The sequence below is a fragment of the Bos grunniens genome, chromosome 9 (genome assembly GCF_055505025.1).
Source record: "Bos grunniens cultivar Pamir isolate PY7600 chromosome 9, Bosgru_T2T1.0, whole genome shotgun sequence".
Classification (NCBI taxonomy): Eukaryota; Metazoa; Chordata; class Mammalia; order Artiodactyla; family Bovidae; genus Bos; species Bos grunniens.
Window position 1 is genome coordinate 38,663,682 of NC_141173.1, and position 17,218 is coordinate 38,680,899.

Here is a 17,218-nt window from a genome sequence, read left to right on the forward strand (position 1 = left end):
CTCTCCAAGTTCCCTATGTCTATGATCAAGTATTGAGTAACTGTGTGCTGGATGTATGTCGTACAACTTCAATTTAAATTAATTTTCATTAAGGCCAAGTCTTTATTGAGGTAGTTAAAACAATTAAGCAATGCTATTTGATAGCCATGTCTCAGCATCTTGGTTTTCAGATGATAAGATAAAATCTACCTGTTTGGGCTATTGCTCTTGCAAAAATGTACAACCATCTGATATTCATTTTAACATTGCATAAATCATGGCAACATCCATAAATCAAAGCAATGTTTCCCATTTCAGATTCCAAGAGCCAAGAGAGATAAGCTGATCTTAAAAGATCCAACTAAATGAGGGAAACAGATGTCAGAGACTTTGCATTTCAGTTTTTTCCTCTGTAAAAATGTTAATTTCTCCCCTTGGTCATAAAGCCCTGAGAAAGCAAAAAGCTACATGCCATACCTTTTCATAATAAGTACCCCATCACCTAACATTAAAGTACAAAGGAGAAGAGCTAAATTCAGTGATATAGACTGAAAAAGTGATCAGAAGCATTACATTTCAGTGACTTATTTGTATAAGAGACTAAGAATAGGGACCAACTTCACATGGGTTTCTTTAGAGAACTACTTAGTTGAGTGCTTTAGAAAACAAAGTACAAACACATTACTTTTAAATTAACTACATATGTTATACCAATCAAAGATCCAATAGTAGTATGTTGAGCAAAACACTGGTGTTAAATTAGGAGATGTGTGTTCTAATCTTTACTCTTCCACACTATGAACCATGGTCTGCACTCAGACAATTCACATAAAACCTCTCTCCCATTTCTTTAGCTCTTAAATTAGGATAGGGCTTCCCTGGTGGCTCAGCTGGTAAAGAATCCACCTGCATTGCAGGAGACCTGAGTTCAATCCCTGGGTTGGGAAAATCCTCTGGAGAAGGGAAAGGCTACCCACTCCAGTATTTTGGCCTGGAGAATTCCACGGACTGTATAGTCCATGGGGTTTCAAAGAGTCAGACACGACTGAGCAACTTTCACTTAAATTAGGATAATATACTTCTGACAGCTAACTAGGATGGATGTTGTGAGATTCAAACAAGGTAAATATTTTAAAGTGTTTTGAGAACTCAAAATATATAAAAATATATTTTCAATATAAAATCCATTTTGTGGTCACCAACTGCAATTACATAGATTGATCATTTAATTTAGTCATTCATATGTTCATTTAACAAAAATGTATTTATCTCTGCTCTTTAAAGCACAATACACAATATAAGGTAATAATCTAGAGCTTCTTCCATAATCTAGTGAGGAAAACAGGCATACAAGTAATTATGTTACAGTCAATAATGTAAAGCCTCAGACTTCTATGAGAGTATGGATACAGGATCCATTATGCCTTCCTCAAAGAGGCATTTAAGAGGATCTGGAAAGATAAGTATCTACCACGCAGCAAAGTCAGAGCTCACTTCAGAAGCTAAAAGTGAAAGCTAAGAGGGAAGAACTTTTTGGAGAACTTGAAGGATTTCAGTGCAGTTGGGACATAGACTGAGCACTGGAATCACTGTTGGTTTGGGGAAGAAGAAGAACACGGATGGTGGTATTGGTTTAGTCACTAAGTCGTGTCCAACTCTTGAAACCCCACGGACTGTAGCTCTCCAGGCTCCTCTGTCTACGGAATTCTCCAGGCAAGAATATGGTAGTTGGTTACCATTTCTTTCTTCAGGGGATGTCCTTGACCCAGGGATCAAACCTGGGTCTCCTGCATTGCAGGCAGATGCTTTACCGCTGAGCCACTAGAGAAACCAGAAAAAACACTGGACATGTTGAATTTGAGGTGCCATGGGCCAGCCAGATGGCTGTGGACTCCAGGGGGAGAAATCTGAGTGAAATAGAGGTCTCCAGGTCCTCAAGGTAGCTGTAGCCATTGTATAAGAGTAGGTGCAAAGATGCAAAAGGAGTGTACACTGACATGCCTGGTATTTGTCAGAGAGAAGTTTTTAAACTTTTTTGTTTTGAAATAATCACAAATTCAAAGGAAAGATAATACAGAGAGGTCCTATATAGTCATTACCAAGTTTCTCCCAATGGTTATATCTTAAACAATTGTGGTAAAATATCAAAGCCTGGTAACTGACATTGGTACAATGAATGTATATAGTTCTATGTCAATTCATCACTTGTAACCATATCCAGAATCAGGATACAGAACTGTTCCAATACCATGAAGATGTCTCATGCTTCCACTTGAGAGCCATACCCTCCTCTCCATCATAGGCTGATCAACCAGTGAACATTTATCTCTCATAGAATGGAAGTGAGACTAGCACACACTCTGCAAGCTTGCCAGTTAGATTCATATGTTGAGATTTCTTTCCAAGAGATGGAACTAATGGTCCATTGTGAGGATCTATCATATGTGATCCATCATAGACCTCTTAAGTGAGAATACAAATCCAAAAACTTGAAGAGGCTGAAATTCAAAGCCAAAATTCCAGGTTAACCTTATAAGGAAGAAATAAAACATTAACCTGACTCTCACTCACACACACTCATGCATTCACTCAAACCACAGTTATGAATAGTTTCTCATTTCAACAATTCTCAGGAGAGGCTGAGTCAAAGAACATTGAATTAAATCATATTAGTTCTCTTATTAGGCCTGGTATCAGTAATTCTGAATAAAAAATGTCCCCTTTGATTTGTCCCAATCTTATGACTCAGCCATCAAGAGGAAATAACATGGGACAAATCTGACAGAGCCCTTTGCTTTTACACAAATATTATATTTTATTTCCCTGATTATATGCCTGCATTTTGTATTCTTCAAAAAATAGCCAGAGTACTCATATGAAAATGTAAATCAGGCTGTGACACCCCATTTTAAAACTCTTCAGTGGCTTCCCATTGTGCTTGAAATAAAATCCATATGCTTGGATCTCCCTTCAGCAACAAAGGACTCACTTCACTGGCTGCTGGGAATGAGGCCAAGTCACCCCTCAGGCTGACTCCTTGTGGATTGCCTTGGCTGAAGAATATCGCTGCTGCTGCTGCTTTTTCCTTCTCTCAGGAGCAGCCCATGTTCAGCGCCTAAATCAATGTTACAACGTGGCTTGGGACAACTCTAATGGGCCATCCCAGCTCCACTGCCCCCGTGGGCATGGCTGATAGCTTTGTCAGAACTACAGTAGAGCTCATTATCTCCCTTTGCCCCCACCTCAGGCACCCCTGTCCACCAAAGTTGGTCCTAAGAGCACTTTTCATCAATGTTCCCCATACTCATTTTTCTCTTAGAGACTGCTTCTCGGAACTCAGCCCAGGACCCTGATCACTGCCTACAGGGATCTAATACCCTGGTCCGGCCCACCTTTCCAATTCATCTCACTTCACTGCCTTTCACTGGCTACTAGACATGATACCTACCTATAGCTCTTTAATTGCACCTCACCCTGAAGACCTCTGCATTTTCACTGTCCCCTGCTGGAGCACCCTCCTGCCTCTTTATTCAGCTAGATGTTCCTTGCTTTTCAGGCATCAGCTTTTCATAGTTCTTTCCAGACCACCTTAACTCTAATAACCCCTAGAAACTTCTCCTTCCCATGTCACACTCTGTGCCCTTTTTTTTTTTTTTTTGTACTTATAACTTTTTTCATTGTACTTATAACTCTGAAATGATCTTGACTCTCTCCTCCTCTTGACTAGTAACTCCAGGAAAGCAGGGACCATGTGTGTTTCACCATTGCGCCTAGAAGGGTAGTTACCACATGACAGTGATAACAAATACCTACAGAATGAATGGAAAACTGGAAAACTTGATGCCTCAGGAATAAATTTTACTTTAGAAGAGTCTTGAGAGTCCCTTGGACCATAAGGAGATCAAACCAATCAACCTGAAAGGAAATCAACCCTGAATATTCATTGGAAGGATTAATGCTGAAGCTCCAATACTGTGGCCACCTGATGAAAAAAGCTGACTCATTGGAAAGACCTTGATATTGGGAAAGTTGAAGGCAAAAGGAAAAGGGGATGGCAGAGGATGAGATGGTTAGATAGCATCACCGACTCAATAGACATGAGTGTGAGCAAACTCTAGGAGATAGTGAAGGACAGGGAGCCTGGCATGCTGCAGTCCATAGGGTCAAAGAATCAGACACAACTTAGCAACTGAACAGCAACAACAAAGAGGACTTTGTTTCCAATTTTAAGTTTCATAAGTGGTATGAGAGTAGATTCAGTAACACTTAACACCCACATGCCCCTTCAACACATACACACACACACACACACCATTTCAATATTAGTCTACTGCATCCAAGTCCCACAGTTTGAATACGATAATATTTTAGGTGGCTAAAATTTTAATTCAACTCATTAAACTTTACTCATGTATTTAGCTTTATTTTTTTTTTTTGGAGTTATTGGACTTTTTCAAAGACCCCATAATCACTTTAAATTGAGATATTGTTTGTCTTGATTGTGTTATTTACGGGGAAAAATGTCCTTCAGTAAGGAGAATTCAGTGTCCTTCCCCAGTTGTTCAGTGGTCTAGAATCTGCCTGCAATGCAGGAGCCACAGGGGTTCCTCTCAGGGGTTCTGAAGATCCCCTGGAGAGAGCATGGCAACCCACCCCAGTATTCTTGCCTGGAGAATCCCACAGACAGAAAAGGCTGGGGGACTACAGTCCATAAGGTCGCAAAGAGTTGGACACAACTGAAGTGACTTAGCATGAACGCGGGTGTATTTACCTGCTTCTCTAAGGTGAAGATTATGTAAGAAAGTGACAGACAGGCATGACCTTTTATCATACTGCTGCTGCTGCTAAGTCACTTCAGTCGTGTCCGACTCTGCCCCATAGACAGCAGCCCACCAGGCTCCCCCAACCCTGGGATTCTCCAGGCAAGAATACTGGAGTGGGTTGCCATCGCCTTCTCCCCTTTTACCATGAGAGAATGTGGTAACTCTGGGGAAGCAGAGGGCATGGAAGCATGCTGTAGAATAACATGGGCATCAAACATTCACATGTGAAATCACTTATGGAAATTACTCTTTTGATGAATCAGAGCAATCTCTGTGAGACATTCAGATTTAAAGCAAAAAGTAGAGCCTGACCATAAATCCTACAAAATGTACATCTTGGTACTTTCTGGAGGCCTGACTGAATAGCAAATACTTACCTGTCAGATGACGACAGCTGTATTTTGCTATCAGGAACCTAATTGGCAAATGCCCTTTGAAGTTCCTGGGACTCATTTGTGTCCACGTGTTCTTTAATCTCATGCTCTCATTTTTGTGCATACCAACACCTGGCTCTGGCAGGACACCAGAAATAATATTCAAAGCAATTCTGTGCTGTCAGTACTGAGTACAAACAGCTTGGTGATGGATATTTTACTTACATTACTCCAAGTTTGAGTTTCAAGAGGCAGGATAAATCATCCCAACCTCAATATACTAACATCCTTCAAGACAACTAATTTACTTTGCAACAGAAGCATCTTCCTGAAACAAGGCACTTTTTGATGGAAAATAAATTCTCTCTCAGCATATGTTTCTGAAGTGTGAATGTTAATCATATAGGAACTGGGGAGAAAACATGAATATGTTTGGTAGAGATCTAGTTTTATTAATAGAGACAAATATAACTCAATTTTGGCTTTATTCTAGCTCTTGCTTGCAAATCAGTTTTCCTAACAGTGACAGGATATTGTTTTATTTTCTCAGAGTTCTCACATTGATAGCACTCTGTCCCATATACATCCGATCATATTAAAAAATACCACAAATTTTAATTCAAATTAGATTATTAAGGACTGTTACCAGAAAGATCTATTTTAAGTTAAATATCCTTCTATATCGGAGAAGGCAATGGCAACCCACTCCAGTACTCTTGCCTGGAAAATCCCATGGACGGAGGAGCCTGGTAGGCTGCAGTCTATGGGGTCGCTAGGAGTCGGGCATGACTGAGCGACTTTACTTTCACTTTTCACTTTCATGCATTGGAGAAGGAAATAGCAACCCACTCCAGTATTCTTGCCTGGAGAATCCCGGGGACGAGGGAGCCTGGTGGGCTGCCGTCTATGGGGTTGCACAGAGTTGGACACGACTGAAGTGACTTAGCAGCATACTTCTATATACTTGCATTATGAGATAATTTTGTTATATTCTTAGGAAAGTGTGGCTCTTTTTTAATACTAAATTGACATATGTCCATTAACAAATATTTCAGCACTTTTTATAAAAGCCATTCATTGAACAATGAGAAGCAAAAACTGACTCAATGTTTAAGATACCAAGTATTTTAAAAAGCAAAATGGTGGTCATGCTCAAAACTTTTATAGTAATAAATAAGTCATCAAGATACATAATGCAAATGATAAGCATTTTATGGATGAAGTTCAGGCTTTTCTACCCTCTCCTTTCTCCCATTTTTAAGTAGTGCCTGATGTAAATGAAAATTGCTATCCAGAGATCTTTTCCATGTATCCATCTTCTGAAGCTCAGTTTTTACTAAGTTTTAGATATCAGCTACACTTCAAAGACAGATCCCATAGTCAACTGATATTGAAATTAATATTTTAAGAAAAATCAATAGCATATGTGGAAAGAGGCAATGTATATATGCAGGAAATATTTTAAAAACTCATTTCCTGGTCTATATTGGATACCACAGAAATACATATATGTGGCATCATTTTAGTCTGACAGAAATCTTGGAAATTTGGAATGGGGTTTTGAGCTCTAGTTCTCCAGTCTGGGCTCAGTGATTCCTCAGTAGAATCTCTTGTAGTGATTCTAAGTAATTTGTGTAATGCTAGATGGGTAGAATAAATCTCTAAATTTATTGTCCAATGTAAAAGTGTTAGTGGCTCAGTCATGTACGACTCTTTGCATCCCGGTGGACTGTAGTCCTTGAGGCTCCTCTGTCCATGGAATTCTCCAGGCAAGAGTACTGGAGTGGGTAGCCATTCCCTTCTCCAGGGGATCTTCCCAACCCAGGGATCAAACCCATGTTTCATGCATTGCAGGCAGATTCTTTACTGTCTGAGCCACCAGGGAAGCCCTTCTCATCCAAACCAGTATAAAATGTGGCACTGTAATAATTATACTGCTAGATTTTGTGAAAGCTTGGGCTGACTCATGCATACTGGGATGGGATAGACTCTGTTGACTGGAATAAATCAGCACCAGTTTGTTCTTCTCTGGGCAATTAGACTCCAGTAGCTTAAAGAAGAGAGAGGGCTACCCATGTAGCAGATAACCAATTACTTTCCGTTAAATTAAAAAGCATTCATTTTAGGGCACTAAAGGGGTTTAGTTTAGAAGATATCAAAGACACTGTCCTGAAAAATGCTTTCCTTCCTATTGCCATCATAGTATTAATAGCTGTTGCTGGGACATGCCCAACCCCTCAGTCCCACCTATAGCAGTGATCTCCAGCTTCTCTGCAGCTGCTTTACGACAGTGGCTAGCTCTGATGAATAAAACATGAGCAAATTTTATGTGTGTAATTTCTGATTGACTTAAAACTGCGTTTCCTCTTCAGTGAATGAAAAGGTAATGGCCACAACAATCCTGCAAGTCATCTGCTGAAAGTAGCAAATCCATCATAAGGCTGAACCTCTGAATTGCCATGTGGAGCAGAATATCCACTCATCTGAAAATCACTACATGAAAGAGAGATAACCTGTAGGTCCTTAAGCAACAATACAGATTGAGTTTCTTTATTAGGCACACTCGCCTTTAGCTCCATCTCACGCAGAGCAAGAAGTTACATGGATCATCTCTCTTTGATTAGAAGGAACAGACCAAATCAAGCTAGATCTACAGTATTTTTTTCTATTTCTTGGCTATGCACAAATATTTTTTAGCACGAGTTGATATATCCTTCAAGCTACCATCTCACTTGTCACAACTGTGTTTATTGTTCTGACTTCTAACCTCAAGCAGCCTTCCACCTTGCCTTCTGACTGATCCTGTTACTGAGTTACTTTTTCCACTAAAAGACTCCTGAATTTTTATTTACTAAGACATTTTTTGCTTCTTGATAAATGATATTGAGGATATATAAGAATGCATGCACACCAAGTGGGAGGCAATTCTAGTGAATGACTTCTCCTGTTTATTCTAGAAGGGGCCTTGAGCCAATGAAGAATGGAAGCCTGATGCTTAGTTTGGGGCTAAACATAACTTGTGCTTCTAACAAGAAGTAGAAGAGGTTTTCTTCTTTTTTCTTCTTAAAATTCATATTAAAATTCTATTCCTCTAGATACACTGTTGGACTGCAAACTATTAAAATAAACATAAAGAAATAAAGTAGCTGTAGCTATGGGTTTTGGTGGAAAAATAATTAAGTTTGGCCTAATTTCCTACAGAACTATTTTTTCTGCGTAACAGAAATGAGTACAATGCTGTAAAACCTAGTTAAAAAGTCATTAGTTTAAAGTTTTAAATACACTTACTAGGGCTTACAAATTTTCCAAGAAGGGTACTGCTGTACAAGTATGGTTCAGAAAAAAAAAGAAATACTATCACACAGAAAGTTTAAGGGATCCAGGGGATTGTAAAAACTATTACAGTGAAACAGAGAACTCCAGCTCTTCCTACATTTATTACACACACAAAAGCAAATTTGAGGAGCTCTGAAACCAAATAAACCAAACTTCCTTTCAACCACAACTAAACCAATTCCAGAATAGTAGACTGTGTTGGAAGGGTTGGCAACTAAATAGGAAATAGGAACAAAAGAAGGGCATTAGGGATCACTTCAAGTGGACATAAATCAAAGCAGCTCCGGCTGGAGCAATGCCTTTAAAGTAAAGCCAGTGAGGAAAGCCAACATCAGACCGGCCAAAACAGTTCTCATTTTTTTTCATCCCTCCCTTTCATGAAAATAATAATAATAATAATGACTAATATCACTTTGTTTTAAGTAACTAATTCTTAAATGCCTTATGAAATTTTATGCTACAGGTACAACTCCATAAAGAGCCACAAAAAAATCTCACTGGTACTCTGTTGGGAGGAAGATATTTTTCCTGGCTGGTGTAGAGGGTAGAGGAGGTGAAGAGGTTTTATAGATAATTAATGTCACCCCAAAACCCAGCTAGAGGTCAGAAAATCACACTCATTAATTTAATCATACACTAATTGAAGCTGCGAGCACCTACTTAAATGGATCTACTATCTTTGACTCTTCAAAAACCTCTTCAATGAATGCCAATTCGGAGAATAAAGAAAACTTCAACACACCACAACCCTGCCAAGGATGCTTGTGGGATGCTATTTTGATCATTTCTCTGCCTTTTAAGTAGAATCCAAAAGAAAATTTCCAAATAAAGAGTCTTGTTCTGAAGCTTTTATTCTCTAACTCAAACACCAAAGCAAGAATCCCAGACAACTCTCCCCCATTCTTCAAAGGCACATTCAAATGCACATAATGGGATAAAGGGTCTGCCCTAGTGAAGGATTAGGGAATGCCTCAAAAATTCTTTGAAAAGTACCCTAAATGGTGTAGTGAATTCTAAATCCTAATATTTGGGTTATTCGGACTTCCTGATGGAGACAAGGAAATTGTTTGGTGAGAGATGTTAATCATCAAAGGAAATACTCGGACAAGTGTCAGGAAATGCCATGGTCACAGCCAAACACACACATGCTTCTACTATTACTTATCCTGTTAGTATGCCCATATCTTACAAATCATTTGGAAAATACAAGAACATTGAAGAAAAAAATCTAAGTATTGATACATTCATTTTTCAACTATTCAAATAGAACTTTTTTTTAGCCTGTTCTTTCCTGAGTGCACATATTTTCATTGTTCAACACAATGTAAATGTCATTTTGTATTTGCTAGTTTCATTTAACTTTCTACCATAATTTCTACTTCTGTCAATGTTTACAGTTATTAATAGGCATATAATACTCTATTTTGTTGTTGGAAAATGGTATATTAAATAATATCACATAAGATAAGTAAGCCATTTCTATGTTTTCTTTATAGACATCATGAATAATACTATTATATGTATAGTTTGTAGCTTTTTTTGCTTCGTCAGAATTATCTCCTTAGTATGCATGCTTCAAACTCAAATTTCCACATCAAGATATTTACTTATGATTCCTTTTACAAATGCCTACATTTATTTTCTAAAAGTTTTTTCCAATTACACTTCTACCCAAAGTTAATAAGGGTAGCATGTTCAGAAGAATTTTTATTAACAATTTTGACTCTCCTAAAAATTTGACTGCTTAAATATTAAGCTATATTTTCTTTAGCTGAGATTTTTTTTTTTAATTTAGGTAGACTAAACTTTTTTCACACACTTTAAAATATCATTTATTTATACAGAAACAGTAAATGAAACAAAGATATTACTGGAATTATGAATATTATATGTATGAGATCACACATATTTCAGTTTTATGAATTGCTAGTTCAAATTCTCAGTTTACTTCATACTGAATATTGAATTTTATTTACAATCCAAATGAATTATTATCACATTGTAGTTATTATCCATCTTATTAAATGAGAATATCTTTCCTAATCTGTTTTCTTTTCGGTTTTATTTGCATTGTAAATTTAGTTTTGTTAAGTTCCATCAGTGTACATAAACTTTAGCTTTTCTAAATAATGTTAAGCTATTTTATAAAGAATGCCTTTTAAACTTTAAAGCATTAACATCCTTTCTATACCAAATTCTGATGCAAATTGAAACTGAAAACCACAGTAGATAAAAGGGAAAATGAAACAGAAATCTTAGAATGAGAAATGAATGCAAGCCATCGGGGGGGGGGGGGGGGCTATCTTTATTTGTGACAGTAATCAAAAATGCACATTTAAAGCACAGTGAGATATCCTCTGTTGCCTGCCCACAAGCTGGATATGACAGGGCAGCTGAGCCTTCCAGTTGCACAGTCTTCTGTCCTCTTCCTACTGCCTTCAGTTCTACCATTCCGGGGCTACAGGACCTCAGAGGACAGCAGTGCTCACAGCCAGAAGGGAAGACAAACAAGCTAGATATGTAACCATTTTACTCCTGACGCGTGGAAACCAACATACAACAAACCCTGCGAAATGCAAATAGCACCCAGAAGACAAGGAGGGTAAACTCTGACAAAAAAAAATAAGGGAGCTCTGAGATGAAGACTTCATATTAGATAGAGGACTCGGCTGCACTGAGTCGTGTCCAACTCTTTGTGACCCCATGGACTATAGCCTGCCAGGCTCCTCAGTCCATGGGAATTCGCCAGGCAAGAATATTGTAGTGGGATGCCTTGCTGTCTTCCAGGGGATCATCACAACTCAGGTATCAAACCCAGGTCTCCCACATTGCAGTTGGATTCTTTACCATCTGAGCCACCAGGGAAGCCAAAAGTTTCATAACTGAACTGGATTAAAAACTGTTCTGAGTCTCCAGATTAAGTTTGGTTTTCCCATCCCTGAAGTGAGTGTTAGTCACTCAGTCATGTCTCCTTGTGCCCCACCAGGCTCCTCTATCCATTGAATTTTCTGAGCAAGAATACTGGAGCGGGTAGCCATTCCCTTCTGCAGGGGATCTTTCCAACCCAGAGACTGAACCCATGTCTCTCGCATTGCAGGCATATTCTTTACCATCTGAGCCACAAGGGAAGCCCTACACATGCCTGAGAAGGAATAAAGACTTTTCAAGAAATTTAAGTGGTTAGCAAAATAAAGCAGGTCTTACCACTCATATCTAAGTAATAACTATCAGATGATATCCTGTATTTACACAAAATTTAAATGAAAAATTTATTTTTCATTATGAATAATCGGTACTGCCATGGAGTCATGAACTTAGGGCTCACCCATATGTTTGGAGAGGTTGAAGCATTGCCACAGTGTTACAAGTGCCCCAGGCTCCCCTCTGAGTTCCTTGGCTCCTGACCTCCTCTTCCTTCCTCTGGTAAGGTTTATTTTTCTTCCTCTCCCAGATTTGCCATCATCTCATGCCAGCCAGCCTATCTTCCCCACAGGGGAGTTGTCCATGAACATCTCTCTCCTACCTGGAGAGAATCCCTCATGACTCCAAAATGAATAAACTCTGCTGCTGCTGCTGCTAAGTCACTTCAGTTGTGTCCAACTCTGTGCGACCCCATAGATGGCAGCTCACCAGGCTTCCCTGTCCCTGGGATTCTCCAGGCAAGAACACTGGAGTGGGTTGCCATTTCCTTCTCCAGGATTAACTCTTGTGTTACCATATTTCTACTTCATCAAAAAATAAATGGCTTACTTAAACATCATAATACAGACTCGTGAGTCTGTGAGGAACATGGAATTATCCACACTATATAGATGAAGGAACTGAAGTTTCAGAAGGATTTCAAACGTTATATTATATATTCAGGACCCAGCCACATGATTGCAAAGCCCTACTGCTTTCTGTCTGCATCAAGGCCATCTTTAAAGGGAAGATTATTTATCGAGAGCTGGGCTGGTGATGATTCCTTTGAGGAATCTGTTTTGTAAATTTTTATTAGCAGTTAGCAGGACTGTCAAAGAAAGGGAAGTTCCAGGGAATTGCCTTTATTGTAGCAGGAGAAGCTCTGGACCCACTACTGGAGGACTTCCGCTGAAAACTCAATGATTTTGTTAACAATAGTATAGATTCCAAGCTAGAACACAATGTGTTTGAAGTCTTTCCTTGGCTGAGAATAGATCTTCTTTTAAAATCTGAATATGGAAAATATGTTCAGTCTTTTCTAGAGTCTATTTCTGTTTGATAGATCATTTTTCTTTGGTAAACATAATTTCTGTTTGAAATCAGATATTTTGCTTTGCATCAGAATCTTCTGTTCACATTCCTGGTTCTCATGAATGCTTAAAATATTCTATGAGCAAAGAAACAAACAATCCTAAGTAAATAATTCACTGCTTGGCTTTCAAGTACACCAGATTTTAATTAGCTGTTTGTTTGTTTGCTTGTTTGTTTATTTCTCTGCTTGCTCTTTGGAGGAAAGCCCAGTACAAATAAGGGTTAATGTAAAACCTTCAATTTTTTGTAAAAAGGAGCTTTCTTTTTGGATCTGAATAACAACATATCTGTCCTGCAAAATAAACCACTCAACTGTCGCAGATATTTGGGAATGAATGCTTAGCTACTAATTGGCTTCAGCTGTTTTTTCTCGTCATTATTTGAACTGAGAAAACAGCTGTTTTGGCAAATGGTTAAGCCCTGAGTCACATGGGCTGAAGTGATTTATGTACTTCAATGTGCTAATGGATGCCTTTTAGAGCATGGTTTTGTTTATTTGATTGTTACAGGCCATGGTTAATGAATCATGACTTTCTTTAAACACAGGGGTGAACCCAATCTCATAGAGGCTCTTAATGTGGAAGGTTCATTTTCAGACCATTTTTTTAGCTTATTTTACTTATTTGCTTGATTTTACCTCTCCAAGATAACAAGAAAACAAGGAGAAAGGAGATAGAGATAGGCTTTTATGAAATCTGATGTGCTTGAAAGTGAGCAGGAAATCAGTTGTCAGAGAACACAAAACAAGTAGGGAAAACAGAACAAAATATTTGTATTTTGAATTATTTGAGCTAACCATACTTCCTGTAGTGTTGTTCTTGTAACAAGCTTATTAATATAAAGAGCTTTGGCATTCAGTTACATTCAACAATTAGGGCATTAACAGACCAGTGCTCACAATAAATCCTTAAAATTTTATCCAAAGAATATTTTCTTACTCAGAAGTACTCAGAAGTCACTCATACATGCTGATACTATTCTATGATTAAAATAAGTACAGCCATCCCAATAATATTTATATTAGCAATAAATACTATGACTAGATATGACTCAGAGAAGGCAATGGCATCCCACTCCAGTACTCTTGTGTGGGAAATCCCATGGACAGAGGAGCCTGGTAGGCTGCAGTCCATGGGGTTGCTAAGAGTCAGACAGGACCGAGCGACTTCACTTTCGCTTTTCACTTTCATGCATTGGAGAAGGAAATGGCAACCCACTCCACTGTTCTTGCCTGGAGAATCCCAGGGATGGCGGACTGGTGGGCTGCCATCTATGGGGTTGCACAGAGTTGGACACGACTGAAGCGACTTAGCAGCAGCAGCAGCAGATATGACTAGCTACAATCACATTTAAAATGAATAGGAGGTTAAAGCAATGAATGAAACAGCAAAATTTAATACCAGGCTTGTCCAAATAGGAAAAGGGGTACGTCAAGGCTGTATATTGTCACCCTGCTTATTTAACTTCTATGCAGAGTACATCATGAGAAATGCTGGGCTAGAAGAAGCACAAGCTAGAATCAAGACTGCCAGGAGAAATATCAATAACCTCAGATATGCAGATAACACCACCCTTATGGAAGAAAATGAAATAGAGCTAAAGAGCCTCTTGATGAAAGTGAGAGAGGAGAGTGGAAAAGTTGTCTTAAAACTCAACATTCAGAAAACAAAGATCATGGCATCCGGTCCCATCACTTCATGGCAAATGGATGGGGAAACAATGGAAACAGTGACAGACTTTATTTTGGGGGGCTCCAAAATCACTGCAGATGGTGACTGCAGCCATGAAATTAAAAGATGCTTACTCCTTGGAAGGAAAGTTATGACCAACCTAGACAGCAATTAAAAAGCAGAGACATTACTTTGTCAACAAAGGTCCATCTAGTCAAGGCTATGGTTTTTCCAATAGTTGTGTATGGATGTGAGAGTTGGACTATAAAGAAAGCTGAGCACCAAATAATGATGCTTTTGAACTACGGTGTTGGAGAAAACTCTTGAGAGTCCCTTGAACTGCAAGGAGATCCAACCAGTCCATCCTAAACGAGATCAGTCCTGGGTGTACATTGGAAGGACTGATGTTGAAGCTGAAGCTCCAATACTTTGGCCACCTGATGCAAAGAACTGACTTATTAGAAAAGACCCTGATGCTGGGAAAGATTGAAGGCAGGAGGAGAAGGGGATGACAGAAGATGAGGTGTTTCAGTGACATCACCGACTCGATGGACATGAGTTTGAGCAAGCTCTGGGTGATGGTGTTGGACAGGGAAGCCTGGTGTGCTGCAGTCCATGGGGTCACAGAGTCTGACATGACTGAGTGACTGAACTGAGATGTAAGCAAATTCACTGACAATGGAATATTCTCAACTTTTGTAGAACGTTTTTATGATTCCTGTTTTGCCTATATGCCCTGGCTCTTACCTTCCCTGCCCTTGCTTTTGCCTCTCTTCTAATCCTGCCTTGGTTATAAACATGGCTGGAGTGAATTTACATGAACATAACACAATAGCTGGTAGGAATAAAGACCAAGAACAGCAGAAAAGTGAAGTTTTTAAAAAGAGCTGATAATTACTAACTGAGAGAACAGAATCATCAATTGGCAAGTGTGAGTGTTTTTTCTTTTGTTTGTTTTTAATATGAAAATGTTAGTGGGAAGTGTGAGCCTTGGATGTTGAAGGGGTTGAGGACACTAAAATTAAACAACAGCAGTATAAAGGCAAAGATGAAAGGAGAGAATCAATACGACCATTTTCAAGAGTAGAATGAATTTTAACTAATATCTTCATTGATGGAATGTCAAAATGTACTTTTGAATCTCAGAGTGGTATGGTACATAGCACAGGACAGATGGTTCCCAGGGACCTGTAATGGGCCTTTACCTCTTCTCCCTCTCTGGACCAAGCTTCAGAGCAGGGTATACATTGACTAATATAAAAATAAAACATAATGACAGAAAAATAATTTGCTAACTTAAAGGGGTTTTTTTCTCAGTTCCTCTAGAGCACACCGTACTTCCCTGTAGTCCTTCCTGCTCCTCTGTGCTCTTCTTTTCCTCCATTTACCATAAATGGATAGCCAAGTGTGCCATGGCAGTCAAAGTAAAAGGGTATGGACAAATATACAGATGGTACATCTTAGGGTGCTTGATGAAAAGAGCAAAATATCTTGGTAAGCAAAGGAGGAGATACACAATTGGAGGCTGTACATACTGGGTCTACTGTGTTGAACAGTGTGTCCTTCCCCCAAACTCCATGTCGCTCTTGAAACCTCAGAATGTGGCTTTATTTGGAAATAGAATCTTTGCAGTTGTAATTAAGATGAGATCATAGTGGATTGGGGCTTCCCTGGTGGCTCAGACAATAAAGAGTATGCCTGTAATGCAGGAGACCCAGCTTCAATCCCTGGATCAGGACGATCCCCTGGAGAAGGGAATGGCTACTCACTCCAGTATTCTTGCCGGGAGAATTCCATGGACTGAGGAGCCTGGTGGGCTACAGTCCATGGGGTCACAAAGAGTCAGACACGACTGAATAACTAACACTTCACTTCATACTAGATTAGGGTAGGCCCTAAATCCAATATGATTGTTGTCCTTATAAAAAGAGAAGACACAGAAACAGACACACAAAGAAGGAAGATGGCCATGTGAAGACAGAGGTAGGGACTAAAGGAAGATATTGACAAACCACCACAAGCCAGCAGAGGCATGAATGGAGCTGCTTCTAGAGCACTCAGAGAAAGCACACCCCCACACCTTGGTTTCAGACTTCTAGATTCCAGAACTGTGAGAGAAAAAATTTCTGTTGTGTTAAGACATTGAGTTTGTAGTACTTGTGTTGCTACAGCAGCCTTAGGAAATGAATTCACTGGGAATACTGGGGGCTGTGGAAAGATTCAAAACATTTAAAATTAAGTGTTCTAAAATGTTTACAGCAAATCAAACTTACCATGGCATCCAACTGAGTGACTGGCAGACTTGTCTATTTGGGAAGAGTATGGTAAAGACTTTGCCAGCCAATGCAAGAACCACAGGAGACCTGGGTTCTATCCCTGGCTTGAAAAGATCCTCTAGAGAAGAGAATGGATACCCACGCCAGTACTCTCGCCTGGAGAATTCCATGGACTGAGGAGCCTGGTGGGCTACAGTCCATGGGGTTGCAGAGTTGGACACAGCTGAGCGACTAACACTTTCACCACTTTCACTTCATAGCCTATTTCAGCTGCTCAAGGTCATGTGACAATTCTCACGTCTCCCAAGTTGTTTACTGATCATGAAAAATAAGATGTTTTAATAAGTGATATTTGTCCAGCTTTATTGAGATATTACTGACATAACATAATAAATTTAAGATGTATAATCAATGTGATGATTTGATAATGTATATACTAGGAAGTCATTACCACAATAAGGTTAGTTAAGACCTATATCCCCTTACAT

The 17,218-nt window shown here is 39.2% G+C and overlaps 1 long non-coding RNA gene across 1 annotated transcript in view; it reads right to left on the reverse strand.

The window, feature by feature from the left end:
• LOC147365813 (uncharacterized) overlaps nucleotides 1–17,218 on the reverse strand; it is a 277,541-nt gene that overhangs the window by 172,553 nt on the left and 87,770 nt on the right. The gene's annotated exons all lie outside the window — the stretch shown is intronic.